Source organism: Xenia sp. Carnegie-2017, unplaced genomic scaffold, assembly GCF_021976095.1.
Source record: "Xenia sp. Carnegie-2017 unplaced genomic scaffold, XeniaSp_v1 HiC_scaffold_12, whole genome shotgun sequence".
Lineage (NCBI taxonomy): Eukaryota > Metazoa > Cnidaria > Anthozoa > Malacalcyonacea > Xeniidae > Xenia > Xenia sp. Carnegie-2017.
In genome coordinates this window covers 396,928-412,579 of record NW_025813425.1, presented here as the reverse complement: position 1 = coordinate 412,579, position 15,652 = coordinate 396,928, and positions in this window count along the sequence as shown.

The following is a 15,652-nucleotide window of genomic DNA, read 5'->3' as shown; positions in this document are numbered from 1 at the left end:
AAAACAAAATTTCTCTTGCTTGGCACGCGACAACTTATGAACAGACTACCAGCACAACCATCCCTGTCCTTCCTGGGTAAAACCCTAACTCCCGTGAGCTCAGCCAAAGACTTAGGTTTGACTTTGGATTATCATCTGTCGTATAATGATCACATCTCCAAGCTAGCGTCATCATGTCTGTCCAAGTTAATACAAATAAACCGAAAGTTCCATAAGTGTTCTCACGATCGTTCCACCCGTAATAGACACCTATTTCAAATTCCGAAGTTCAAAACATCAACGGGCCAACGCACATTTTCATATAGGGCAGTCAAATTGTGGAACAATTTAGACAAAGATGTGAAAGATTCCAAGTCTCTTGATTCTTTTAAGAAAGCTTTAAAAGATCTTTTGTAGTTCCATCTTGAAATGTAACTTTTATCTTCGAAAATCCTTTTAATAATAATCTTTTTTTCATACATTTATAAGACAAATATGTATATGTATTTAATTTTGTAAATAGTTACTGAAAAGCCCTATAGGGAGTACCTATTGTTTGTCATTAAAGTCATTAAAAGAAAGTGATTTTAAGTTTGTGTTAATATTTAAATCTGATATGAGAAAGAATGGTCAGAATGGTTGTCAAATCGATCACAATAAGACAAAGCGGTATTTGGATAATTCTTGAGTGCCATGAGACAAATATCTCAAGCCTAAAATCATTTGACAAGTCAGATTTGAGAAAATAAATTTTTGCTTATGTGGGTTGCATGTTACGTCACGGCAGCCCTATTGGTAGTGAAATACAAAACAACAATCCGTCGTGGTGAGCCTTATTTGTTCGATAATTCCGTGGATGTTGTTTTCAATCCAGGAACAAAGGATGTCAAAAAATCCTGAACACCGATTTTTGGGTGCATATCGAATTAGTTTGTTGTATAAATTAAAACATTATTTGTATTATTTATCTACTCCCATGCGAAAAGATAAATGTCAATGCCACAATACACGAAACTGATATGCGTTTCATAAAAATTCTGTTTATATTATGCAGCAAAGTAATTCAATGTGCAAGCATAAATCTATGTGCTCCTGTTATGTTAGACACCCCGTGTGCAACGTTTGAACTAGCCTAGCTTTAAAAGATTTTTTTCAAATTCTTTATGGCTGAGCTCAGCCAAAAAATCTTTTAAAGCTACGCTCACCAACTTAAGTGAAATAAGCACAAGCAGTACGGAAAACAAAAGAAAATCAACGAAGCATGTGACAAAAACAGGAATATTAGTGCAAGCACAAGGAAAATACTTTAGAAAGAGCTGAAAAAAGAGCACAAGAAGATTTAAAGGATAAAATGTCTTTGTCTTTGCAACATCCAGAGGAAACGAAACAAAAGTCCTATCATTCACGCCTATTAATTTTACTCTTAGGAACCAGGCTCAATTTCTACTTTTAAGTTTAGTTGAAATAAATAAATAATGCTGGAGGCCGCTGATGTTAAAGGTTAGTCATAATTGTTCGCTAAAACCTGTAAAATCTTTTACTTGTAGCGATGAACACAACATTGCATAGTATCATGTCCACTGTATTCAATTTACGTAATTTATGTGCCATTAGCACTCGCATGTGAAACAATTCAAGAAAGATTCTGATTGGTTGAAAGACTTCTTACCAGTCATGCGTGATTCAAAGAAACATCAAAAAACTATCAAAAAATATCAAAGTTAAATTATAAAATAATGTTTATTACCGGACATCAGACATGACTGTTGCATGTATGATGATTTTACGTTTGTTACAAATTCAGCTATTCTGCACTAACACTACAGGTCATAACAAGTGGCATTTAATGTTGAATAATTTTCACATTCTAAAAAATTACAACAGAAAAAGGCTGGTATGACACTGGTTACGTATAAATTGTATATACGTCAGCAATCTATGTTTGTTATAACTATGAATCTAGATCATTGAATTATAAATATGCTGGAATGATAACTCCATTAAGAATGCCCTGTGATTGGATGAAGTCAACATACGTCTAAAATTTTTCTGCTCCCACGTGAAATAGTGCTTATTTTCTTGGAGATTGATGTTTGTTTATACTTTTGGCAACGGGAATTCCGTCAAAAAAATTTATTATTCGACAATTTTTCTGCATTGTACCATGCTTAGCTTATAGCTAGCGAGATATCTACGTGGAAAAACGTAATGAACAAGAATCGAGGTTGAACTCAGCATAATTTTTTGTTATTTGTTAATGTATGAAATCGTAAATTATCAATGTATTTGAAAAATAGTTTCCCTGACGCCAAGAAGACCTTGCACATTTCCTCAGTGGGTAGATAGTTAAAAGAAATGATCAGCATAAACAGTATACATGATTTTGAGAAGAGCTTGTTATGTACTTCTATTTGCTAACACCAATTAGAGAACATCAAGTTGTAAAGATGACTGCAAGATGTTATTGACCAGGAAGAGTTAAAATGATAAGGTTAAAAAGACAAATGATTTATCGTCTTACCTATCCAGAATTATTTAATTTCCTCATAATCAAATTCTATGGATGGAGACAATGGATCAACTAATAATGCCTTGAATTCTTTGAAACTAGAGCTCAAGAACCAAAGAAGGATGCCAAGAAGGTTGTGTGTCTTCTGACACTTGATGAAATGTCAATTCACAAACATGTAAAATGTGAAAGTTTTTGCTTATGTGAACATTGAGTACTAAGATTGATGATGACTCACTGTAGATGTATAACTTCAAACTGTAAAATTCATTGAGTTTCATATAACTTCATGGTTAAATCATGTCATATCTTTATCATAAATTTTTCAGTAGAGTATTGTTTGAATGTTACTAATAGCTAATTCATGCTACAATGAAGCATTAAAGATTCAGTGATGAATCTTTTAAAGTTACAGTGCTATCTATTTTTAATTATTTTCAGTTTTTGCTTTACACAAAAATATTAAGCTAATTTGCCTATTAGAGTACAAAATGGACGTTTTCATTTGCATTATTTGCTGCTCTCCTTAAAGAAAACTTTCTTGAGTTTTCAAAGTTTTTCTTCAAATTTTTTGTTATTTTTTTTTCATGAGATGGTGTTATAGAAATAGTCAGTGCTGTAGAACTAAAGTTATCTGAGGGAAGCTCTCTTGACGAAGCTTAAGCCATAAAATTATAAAAAATTACCCATTTCAAAGGTAGAAGGAGGGCTCCTTCCCCAAGCGCCCCCACTTCTACAACACTGGAGGTAGTACAATTTAATAACTTTATAATTCCTAGAAAACTTTTAAGCTTCTAGCATAGAAGTACACCAAATCTGTTTCATTCATTTGGATTTATGACCTTGCTTTAACATATCACATGCACTTCATTATTCTTGTTTGTAGACAAACCCAAATGTGGATACTCAGAGGGAAAAAATTCACCAGCAACTGCTTATGAAATTTTTTATTGATGTAAAACTGTATTAATCATTCAAATTGTGCACTTACATTGCAAATATAGTAAAGACAAAACAAAGAGCAAAGGTTAGATGCATTGAATTTACACAATAAAATTATAAACACCATTGCAGGCGGAAGTGTTTCGATAATTATTTTTTTGCATTTTCCCCAATTCACATATCAATACAACAAAATCAAAATATGCTACAACTTTACAAGTATTTGATACATTTCCACTTCAGAACACCACAAAAAGGTTATTTAGTGATTTGCATATTATATTAATTGTCTTTATTTATCAAACTTATGTAAACTTGAGTCTTTTTGAAATATAATATGAAATTCAATTACAGAAAATCATAAACAATAAGTCAAGCCGTAAATACCAAAAAACATATATTATTTCTTTTTTTAAAGCAACAAGTACACAAATCCTAGAATTAGACCGAAAAAGTTATCAGTGAAGAAATTTTCACGCTTTTCATTTTAGGAAAAGGTAAGCCAGTAGAGCTGATGAGCAACACTTACAGGGGAGTATGTCTTCACGATACTGAAGTTCCCCTTCCCGAGATTGCTGTTCAACTGTATAAAAGAAATGGGTGCCAAATGAAAAATTTTGATAATTTTGGAACTGATCCCTTACTGGAATTTCAACACCTTCAAGTAATCAGAGACATAGAATAAAAAAGCCGAAACCCAAGTTTTGTTACGATATTTAATGAAACTGTAAATAGTAAGCCAAAGTAATTTTTTAATGCTGTAATTAGTTTTATTATCCTTACAACACACCTTTCCCCGTCAACATGTAAAGAACGAATATGAAAGAAGTTTAATTTACTGTTAGTTGTATTTTATCGCAGCAATGCATGGCTATATTAGACAACATGTCATAATGGTTGTGAGTTTGTTCCGAGCACACTTTTTATTTTTCCATATTAAATGAGGGGTATGTGTTGCCCTAAGAAGTGTGTATTCATACTTTACTATAAGATGTTTCGTAAAGTGACCCTATAATAAGACGTAAATTAATAAATTAGTGAAAATGTACGTTTTAATTTTTATATTAAATTAGGGGTATATATTGCTCTAAGAAGTGTGTTGTCATATTTTAATGTAAGATTTTTTAGTAAATGTGTACACATAGCCGTTATGAATATTAAATGGCTGGTGGGGTGATAGGTAACGATAAATTAGGTGTGCAGTCATACTTTGATTTTTGAATGGAGTGTATCGTGAAATAAAATACCATATATTTTATTTTTCTACCAGCTAGTGTGTAAAAATAAGAATTAAATAACAAAGACATGTAGCAAAGTACGTTAACATTGACCTGCCGAACGTCCTGATCAAGAGCAACAACGTGTTAGCTTCCTACTCCTTTGCAGAAGTTTCTTGCTTTAACAATGCTCTAAATTAACATTTCCTACTTATCTTGATTGTAGGAAGTTACCTCCATTGTTGGTTTTGATATTAAGTGTGAGTGTTGCAATGTCAAGTACTCTGCTACCGTATGTTTCTCTCTCACGGCAATAAAGGCATTGTCTTTTTACAACCGGCACATTTCATTCACCCACTGCTCTGCATTGACATTGCTCCAGGATTCATCAACGTGTGTCAACTGGGAAAACACAATGGTACATAGCGCAATTTATACAATGGATCCATCGTATAATTTCATTTGTAACGAGAAAGATATGAATATGAGGAGGTCCACTGTAACAGCAGAACGATTAGGACGATATTTTAACGTATGTATTACAAATGTAACAAAATAACTAAATTTAAGATCATGTAAGTCATAAACTTTGAACTTATACTTGCAGTTCATCCCAAACACAATTTCCATGAAGGAAGAGTTTGGGACGCGTCCGGAGTTTCTAAACGACAGCAGAAAATCTAACTTTGTTGGATTCGACGATGGAACGATTGGTGAATCCCCCCTTTGTGACCAGCTCTTTCTCGACTATCGACAGTAGGCCATAGGCTTAAAATGCATCGAAAGCGTTAGGAAGCTTTGGACTCGGTAACAATGCAAGTCAGAGCAACAGCGTAAAACTGAAAGCAACGGTGAAGGTGCTTTTCGCCGATCTCTCACCGACTGGCTAGCCCGTCATCGATTCTTCCAGCCCCAAGCGAACGTTTATCCCAATACATCGAAAAGAGGATGCGAATGTTGCGCACTTGCTGGCAAGAGCTGAAACTAACTTCAACGAGAACAACTTGATGTTGGTATCGAATGGTGGCTTTCAATATATTGATGAACCAAGAACATGAGGTAAAATGCTCAAATATTGTCATGTCCCTTGTAGTTTGCGAAAGCGATATGACATATACTGAAGCCGGGTATAGCCAAAGACTTATTCTTCATGACTTTGTTATTAGTCAAACTGAAATTTTCATCATGAATGCCAAATTCATGAAAGTTATTAACTTTACAAAGTAGTAACATAGTCAAAAGATTATGACAAAGTTTTGTTTAAGGCACTATCTTTTGGAAGACTGTTTCAAGAAAAATAAATGCTGTGAAGAAACCAGAAAGAAAAAGAAGAAGCAAAGCAGAAATTATTCACAGTTCGGATTCAGAGGAGCAGGACAGTGAAGATTTTCAGCAATCCATGTAAAAGAAACGAAAATCCGTTGGTGCGCTTCAAATTTCGGATAAATTGGATGAAATACAAAAAGTACTAAGTAAAAACTTCAAAGAACTTAGTAAAAGACTATTTCTCTTGCAAGATATGTCACAAGGTACCTATGGATGTAGCAATATTGACATCAACATGTCGTGATGCAATAACAACACATTTCGATAGGCTGGCATAGATGAATTTCTAATCAGTGGTTTTATTGGTTTCAGCACAGGACACAAAATCATCGACATACAGAGAATTTTTCAAGTGTTCAACAGTTTCTGGCTTCCTCTTTTCGTGTGTCTTCAAATGATGGTTATAGTAACTCCTAGAATTGCTGGTGAAGGTCGTAGACCGAAAACCAATCGTTGGATAAATTGTCTCAATTAAATTAACAACTTTGTCATTATGTCAAACATATTGTCAAACGCCTACAGTTTAGTTCTTTGGTTAAACTTCACTTTTGAGTTGTGACCAACAATTGTATGTGAAAAATGATTATGTTTCATTCACCATATTGATCAACCAGCAGAGAGAAACTATTGCAACAAAGGGCTCAAACATTTGATTTTTGCTAAAATCCATAAACTTCATTCAAGAAATTATAATTTTTATTTTAAATAATCATGTCACAAACAGAACTTAGTCTGACAAAACCAGTTATAGTTACTATTAATGCCATTATTTAAATCTTAATACTTTACACAGTAAGTTTTTTACCAAAAGGTGAAACACAGATACACTAGAAAACTTTTCTAAAACATTTGACAACAGGGGGAAATTGTGCCAAGCCATCACAAATCCAATTCACAAAAGCATTCAGGAAGCTTTTTTATGTTCACTTCTCACATCATCAGTAAGCATCTATGTCAAATATATAAATAATCTCCTGATTGAATTTAAAAAGGCGGAAATAACAAAGTTAAGTCATGTTGACCATATGACAGTATATGTTTTAGAAATTTCTATTCAAGCACTCTATTGCTGGACCAACATGATGCTGCTTAAGTTCCAACTTGCTCAAAAAGTCACTCAAGCTTCACAAGTCACAACTGTGATGAATAGAAAACATTTTGGCATCAGATGACCTTCATAGTGGCCATGCAGCAGAGCTTCTGATGTTGTCTCGTCAGACACATATCTACTTTGAAAATATTCCGAATAAACCCTCATTTATCAAAACGGACGTCGAATTAATGGATAAATTGTTGAAAGCTTGATGCGTTAATTGTATCCACACAAAAAATATTTAAAAATGGCCAATCTATAGAAATATTTGGGTTTATTTGCCAAAACCAATCCGCAGAACTATATATTATATTACGATCTGGCTGCACTCATCTGGCTGGAAACATAGCCGCTGTTTAAAATACCCGGATTGTAGAACTCAAAACAGGGAACACGAACACTTAAGGTTCCAACATCGAGTGGCGCTTCTATTACGTCCCTTATTCTGTGTCCCAGCATGGAATTGTCTTACTATTTCAGGTAAATTATTATTGACAAATTGATGGTGGGATAACATCAAATTTTAAGTGTGCCATTGTCAAAACTATATTAGGAAGCTGTTTTGAAAATTCCAAAGACAATATCCCATACAATAATAACATAAACTATGTACTTTGCGAGGTTGTAAAAATTGACACTCAACTATCGGTCCAAAAACAAAACATCCACTGCGGTGGATTAGGGGTGGGGTGGGGCTTCACTTTACTTTATTCTGGGATGGATTTAGGAGGAGACTCCCTCCTAGCCTAGGTTAGATGGAGGGGTGTCAATTTCTCTATGAAATACTAATATGCCAAACAAAGCTATAGCAAGTTTGATTAACATTTATTGGAACACACTTTCAAAAATCTTACAATAATAACAAAAAGGGAGCAGAATTTATCAAATAAAAGTCTGACATGCTACGGCAACAAGAGGCCACCCAAATATAATCCAAACACCTCTCTCCCATTAAAAATAGTCCCATCAGGAAAAATCCCCGACTTCATCAGGGTGCCATGTTATCAGTGAAAAAATTTTCACGCTTTTCATTTTAGGAAAAGGTAAGCCAGTAGAGCTGATGAACAACACTTACAGGGGAGTATGTCTTCACGATACTGAAATTCCCCTTCCCGAGATTGCAGTCCAACTGTATGAAAGAAATGGGTGTCAAATGAAAAATTTTAGTAATTTTGGAACTGATCCCTTACTGGAATTTCAACACCTTCAAGTAATCAGAGACATAGAATACAAAAGCCGAAACCCAAGTTTTGTTACGATATTTAATGAAACTGTAAATAATAAGACAAACTTATTTTCTAATGCTGTAATTAGTTTTGTTATCCTTACAACACACCTTTCCCCGTCAACATGTAAAGAATGAATATAAGAGAAGTATAATCAACTGTTGGTTTTATTTTTTGGCAGCAGTGCATGGCTATATCAAAGAACATGTGATAATGGTTTTACGTTTGTTCCGGACAGTGCTAAAAGATTGCTAAATATACTCAATACATAATTTACTCAGTTCTCGAAGACTGATTAGAAATTCATCTATGCCAGCCTATCGAAATGTGTTGTTATTGCATCACGACATGTTGATGTCAATATTGCTACATCCATAGGTACCTTGTGACATATCTTGCAAGAGAAATAGTCTTTTACTAAGTTCTTTGAAGTTTTTACTTAGTACTTTTTGTATTTCATCCAATTTATCCGAAATTTGAAGCGCACCAACGGATTTTCGTTTCTTTTACATGGATTGCTGATAATCTTCACTGTCCTGCTCCTCTGAATCGAACTGTGAATAATTTCTGCTTTGCTTCTTCTTTTCTTTCTGGTTTCTTCACAGCATTTATTTTTCTTGAAACAGTCTTCCAAAAGATAGTGCCTTAAACAAAACTTTGTCATAATCTTTTGACTATGTTACTACTTTGTAAAGTTAATAACTTTCATGAATTTGGCATTCATGATGAAAATTTCAGTTTGACTAATAACAAAGTCATGAAGATTAAGTCTTTGGATATACCCGGCTTCAGTATATGTCATATCGCTTTCGCAAACTACAAGGGACATGACAATATTTGAGCATTTTACCTCATGTTCTTGGTTCATCAATATATTGAAAGCCACCATTCGATACCAACATCAAGTTGTTCTCGTTGAAGTTAGTTTCAGCTCTTGCCAGCAAGTGCGCAACATTCGCATCCTCTTTTCGATGTATTGGGATAAACGTTTGCTTGGGGCTGGAAGAATCGATGACGGGCTAGCCAGTCGGTGAGAGATCGGCGAAAAGCACCTTCACCGTTGCTTTCAGTTTTACGCTGTTGCTCTGACTTGCATTGTTACCGAGTCCAAAGCTTCCTCACGCTTTCGATGCATTTTAAGCCTATGGCCTACTGTCGATAGTCGAGAAAGAGCTGGTCACAAAAGGGGGATTCACCAATCGTTCCATCGTCGAATCCAACAAAGTTAGATTTTCTGCTGTCGTTTAGAAACTCCGGACGCGTCCCAAACTCTTCCTTCATGGAAATTGTGTTTGGGATGAACTGCAAGTATAAGTTCAAAGTTTATGACTTACATGATCTTAAATTTAGTTATTTTGTTACATTTGTAATACATACGTTAAAATATCGTCCTAATCGTTCTGCTGTTACAGTGGACCTCCTCATATTCATATCTTTCTCGTTACAAATGAAATTATACGATGGATCCATTGTATAAATTGCGCTATGTACCATTGTGTTTTCCCAGTTGACACACGTTGATGAATCCTGGAGCAATGTCAATGCAGAGCAGTGGGTGAATGAAATGTGCCGGTTGTAAAAAGACAATGCCTTTATTGCCGTGAGAGAGAAACATACGGTAGCAGAGTACTTGACATTGCAACACTCACACTTAATATCAAAACCAACAATGGAGGTAACTTCCTACAATCAAGATAAGTAGGAAATGTTAATTTAGAGCATTGTTAAAGCAAGAAACTTCTGCAAAGAAGTAGGAAGCTAACACGTTGTTGCTCTTGAGCAGGACGTTCAGCAGGTCAATGTTAACGTACTTTGCTACATGTCTTTGTTATTTAATTCTTATTTTTACACACTAGCTGGTAGAAAAATAAAATATATGGAATTTTATTTCACGATACACTCCATTCAAAAATCAAAGTATGACTGCACACCTAATTTATCGTTACCTATCACCCCACCAGCCATTTAATATTCATAACGGCTATGTGTACACATTTACTAAAAAATCTTACATTAAAATATGACAACACACTTCTTAGAGCAATATATACCCCTCATTTAATATAAAAATTAAAACGTACATTTTCACTAATTTATTAATTTACGTCTTATTATAGGGTCACTTTACGAAACATCTTATAGTAAAGTATGAATACACACTACTTAGGGCAACACATACCCCTCATTTAATATGGAAAAATAAAAAGTGTGCTCGGAACAAACTCACAACCATTATGACTTGATAGTTTCGGTGTTGTGTTATTCAAAGCAATTAAATTTTTAAAGAACGCTTCGGAGGTCTTCCTTCTTCTTGATTCTATTATTAAATTTGTAAAAGGTATAATTCTTGTTTCAAGTCATTAAAAGTTTTAAACATCTCCACTACTAGATTAGAACAGGAAACATGCAAGTGATTAAAAATGTTTTGTTGTCTGCATTTGCTAAAATTGTCTTGTACAGCACTTCCAAAAGTACAGCACTTGTCTGTCAAATATTCCATAGATTAATGGTTTGACAGCGTGCGATCCCAAATAACTAAGATAAACACCAACAAATACATGTATCATGTTTCTGCATTATAGTACTCCTGCAACACAGCTGTCATATGATAAATATAACCAACTGAAAAACAAAGAACCGTTAGTGCACAAACAAAAAATGTTTTCAAACTTCGAATATATCTTCTAAGACTTGAGCTGGTGGAGGACTGTACTTGAGAATGTGAAGCATTAGAAAATGCTCTTAGGGCTTTTCTTTGTTTGATCAATGCTCGAGCGATTATGGAGTAAGTCACAATCATGAAGATTATTGGGAAAATGTAGACACATGAAGCAACTGCAAACGCCTCGTAAATGTAATAACGACGTTCAGGATCCACAACGCACCTGAGAATTATTATTCCAACTGTCGTAGCGAAACCACTGAAGTACGCTAAGCCACAAACGATTTTTATCTTTCGTCGACTGAAGGAAGGTGTTAATGGATGAACTATGGCACGATAACGTAGAACTGAAATGATCAACATCATAGATACTCCACTTATTTGGAAAAAAGTACCTATGCCACATGTGTATGAGGAGTTTAACAAAATTGGATTGCTTTTCAAATGGTGTTCAAGGATCTCAATGATAGTTATACTCAATAGTACAAATGAGTCACATATTGCAAGATGCAAGACAAGAAAGTAGTAGTTCTTCTTTAACAGAATCTTTTGTTTTAAAATTGCGATCACAAGAGTATTTCCAAAAATACCAAATGTGTATATTGCAATACTCAACACAAAGAAAATTTCCATGATAAAAATATGATAGATATGATTGACTTACTATACGTTTTGGAGTGGTCTATATATTTCTGTATTTCGCTTTGCAAATACCAAAAAGAAATTGGTTTTGTGGTGCTCTGTAAGTGAAATACTCAACAAATGTGTTATATAACTTGTTCTGCCTTCTATGTTAGCTATACTGACCAATCAGAATTCATGAAAGTTTATAATGTGTAATTACATAGCTAATCTTCAACAAAACTTAACGCTTTTTATAATATTTAATTTTAAAATATTATTACAGTTAAATAAAAGTAAACCCACGTAACGTCTCATCACAGCTGCAAATGTGAATAGGCACGTTCCCTAAGACAAAGCGCATTCAAAAGTATCCAAATTTATCATATTTTATTTGATGAAAAGCCATAGTGAACAGTAAATTTTGACTATTTTACGCAAAATCATTACATTAAATTCCATAAAATATCAATAACCTCAATGATCAAATGCTTGTCAATATTTAAGGTCATGGAAACAACCATAAATTGACGGAAACTGAAATGAATTTTTTACGAGAATTTCTAGCATTTTCATTTTTTGTATATTGCACTTTCCAAATGCCATGAAAAACTGTTTATTAGTTCCTAAGTTGTTCAACGAGTGATTATGGAATAACTCACAGTCATGAATATTAACGGGAAAATGTGGAAACAGGCATAAAAAACAAACCATTCGTAAATGTAATAACGACCTTGAGGATCTACAATGCACTCTTCAATTTTTATTCCAACTGTTGTGACAAACCCAATGATGTACACTAAGCCACAAACGACTTTTATCTTTCTTCTAGTGAAGGAAAGTTTTGATGGATGAACTATCGCACTATAACGTAGGACTGAAACGATCAACATCATACAAATTCCACTTATTTGAAACAAAGTATCTATGGAACCCATATATGAGCAACTGAACAAAAATGATGTGCCTTTCAACTAAATGAAAAATATACTCAGCAAAGCAAACATGTCACAAGTCTCAAGATGCAAGACAAGAATGTAGTAGGTTTTCTTTAACAAAATCTTTTGTTTCAAAATTGAAGCGATCACAAGAGTATTTCCAACAATACCATATACACATATTGTTACAATGGAAATTATACGAGGTTCCATAAAGATATTACTGATATGTCTGACTTACTAAGTGCCTTATTTTCCTTTATTTCACTTTGCATATGCCTTCAGAAAATATACTTAAAGAATGATGCTTATTTTACATATTGTGATATTTGAAATTAGCATCAATTATATGTTGTGGGTATGAAATACAGCTGCTGGTCTTTTCCTTACAACAAATTCGCAGTTATAGTAATGAAAATTGAAGAACTGTAGCATTTAAGATGACAATATTATGACAAATTTGTGTTTTATAGCTATTCCAAATAGGCTTGACGAACAAAAGCTGCTCCTGAGATTTCACTATATTGATGTAAATTTTGTTTTAATGTCTAAACTATATGTCAGTGAATTAAGATGTGACTTTACATCTCCTTTGTGAATGAAGGGGGGTTAGTAGGGTAGTATTTGCTGACACCGGACAAACACTTATTGTTTAGATAAAATTTACGTTTCGCTATTACGTTTGACAGTTTAGATATTAAATTTTCTTGTTTCGCGTGACAATCAATCATAAAAGAGTTCATGAAAATCGAAGTCATCAAACTAACGCCAATTGTTCACGTTATGTTTATAGCAGTTTGATAATTACTAACGAGACATCTTCTACAGACCAACATCTCGCTTTCGACCAATTTAAAAGTGAATTTTTTCAGCAAATTTATCCAATAAGCCAATCTTTCAGATGCCTTAATGTCGTCTTTTCTCTCTTTACAGGAGAATAAAAAGACGTCATTACAGCGCAAGGTCGTCTCTAACGCGAAAACAGCCAAAATTTGCTGGAATACTGATATATAGTCACGAATAAATGACCAAAATGTGCATCAAGTAAGAGAAATGCAAAATTCATATCTCATGGAAGTGAAGAGGGCTACCGAAGTCTAAAGCGATAAGAAAATGGTTTTTCCTAGCAATCTATAGAGCATCTGAATATTCATAGTTTCTTGTGAAGTGATATCCCCACCTCAAAATATTGAAAAGGTTCTTCCATCCCTGATGACTTAAACCTTATGACGTATTTTCCGTATCTCATGTTTACTCTCTTTTGTTCTCTTGTAACCATGCATCTTCTTTGGCAATCTTTTAATTTCCGCAATATATTATTCATCTACAAAGTCTCCTTATCTACTTTTCTTCCAAACAACACACTAAGTACTTTCTACATGTCTCCCTTCTCATATTTGCTTCATGTAACACATTATGGAATTTTGTATCAACATTTTTTCCCAACAATTCATTTTCACCATGCAGCAATATTTTTTTCAAACAATATGCATTCCATAATTTTATTCGCAGATAAACCAAACATTAAAACTGCATTTGAGCAACTAAAATGTGAACTAATTAGGAATGAATGCATTTGTTAAAAAAAAATAGCATTGTAGCTGGCTAACGCAGTCAATTAAAAACAATAATCAGCTAATTGCAGTTGTTTGTAATTTCTACATTAACTAGTCAAAGTCATAAATAAAGACAATCCAAATACATTTCTATTTATTTGTCTAAAGTTCTCTTATGCTATTTCAAAACAACACTTTAGTTAATTGTCAAATATTCCACGTGAATGACATGTTGAAATACAATATAGCTAAAGAGAATATTCATTATCTTGGAAAAATTGTCTTATTCGGGATCTATGTAAAGATTACTTGAGAACTGTAATGTGCAGCTAACTTTGACTTTATTCTAGTTAGTTTCAGGTTTTAACTGGAATCATTCGAAGAAAATATTTTTTCAGTAAGCACGTTAGAGGTCTTCTTGGTTCTGATACTGAACTCAATAAAGGCCTTGTTTTTGAAACATTAATCAAACGTAAATAGTTTAAACATTAAAACAGGAAACATGTAAGTAATTATCAAACGTCCTGTTATCTGAATTAGCTAATAATTATCTTCTTGTGCACCACTTCCAAAAGTACAAAACTTTTCTGTCAAATATTCCATAGATAAATGGATTGACAGCGTGTGATCCCAAAATTCTTACACAATAAGCAACTGATAAGTTTACTGTGTTAGTTTCAGCAGAATAAAACAAATGCAATCCATTAGCTGTCATATAATAAATATGAGCAACGGAAAAACAGAGAACCGTTATTGCACAAACAAAAAATGTTTTTAAACCCCGAGTATATCTTTGAGAACTTGAGTTGGAGGAGCATTGAAAATGTGACGGTGTTGCATTGGAGAATGCTCTTAGGGCTTTTCTTTGTTTGATCAATGCTCGAGCGATTATGGAGTAAGTTACAGTCATGAATATTATTGGGAAAATGTAGACACATGAAAAAAATGCAATATTTTCGTAAATGTTATAACGACGTTGAGGATCCTCAACGCACTGGGGAAATATCATTCCAACTATCGTAACTAAACCAATGATGTACGCTAAGCCACAAACGATTTTTATCTTTCGTCGACTGAAGGAAGGTTTCAATGGATGAACTATTGCACGAAAACGTAGAACTGAAATGATCAACATCATAGTAACTCCGCTTGTTTGAAAAATTAAAAGACATATGCCCAAAATATTTATGCAGTTTGACAAAAATGTGACTCTTTTGGGCTGCACAAAGAGGATAGAAAGCAGCGTGAATTCGTCACATATCGCAAGATGCAAGACCAGAAAGTAAAAATTTTTCTTTAGCAGAATCTTTTGTTTTATTATTGAAGCGATCACAAGGGTATTTCCAACAATACCCAATACACATATTGCCACAACGAAAACCTTTCATTCTCAATGATTTTTCTGGCCAATTTGGAGTGCCCTCTTTTTATCAATTTCCCTGTTATAATGTGACGATAACGGTGTTTTCAGTGTTTTAAGAGTAAATATTCAACACAGCATCGCATCATGCACAGCTGTTTTAATGAGGGCACGTTCTTAAAACGATAGTGTTCCAAAAGTAATCATGTTTGCGTTGTTTTGT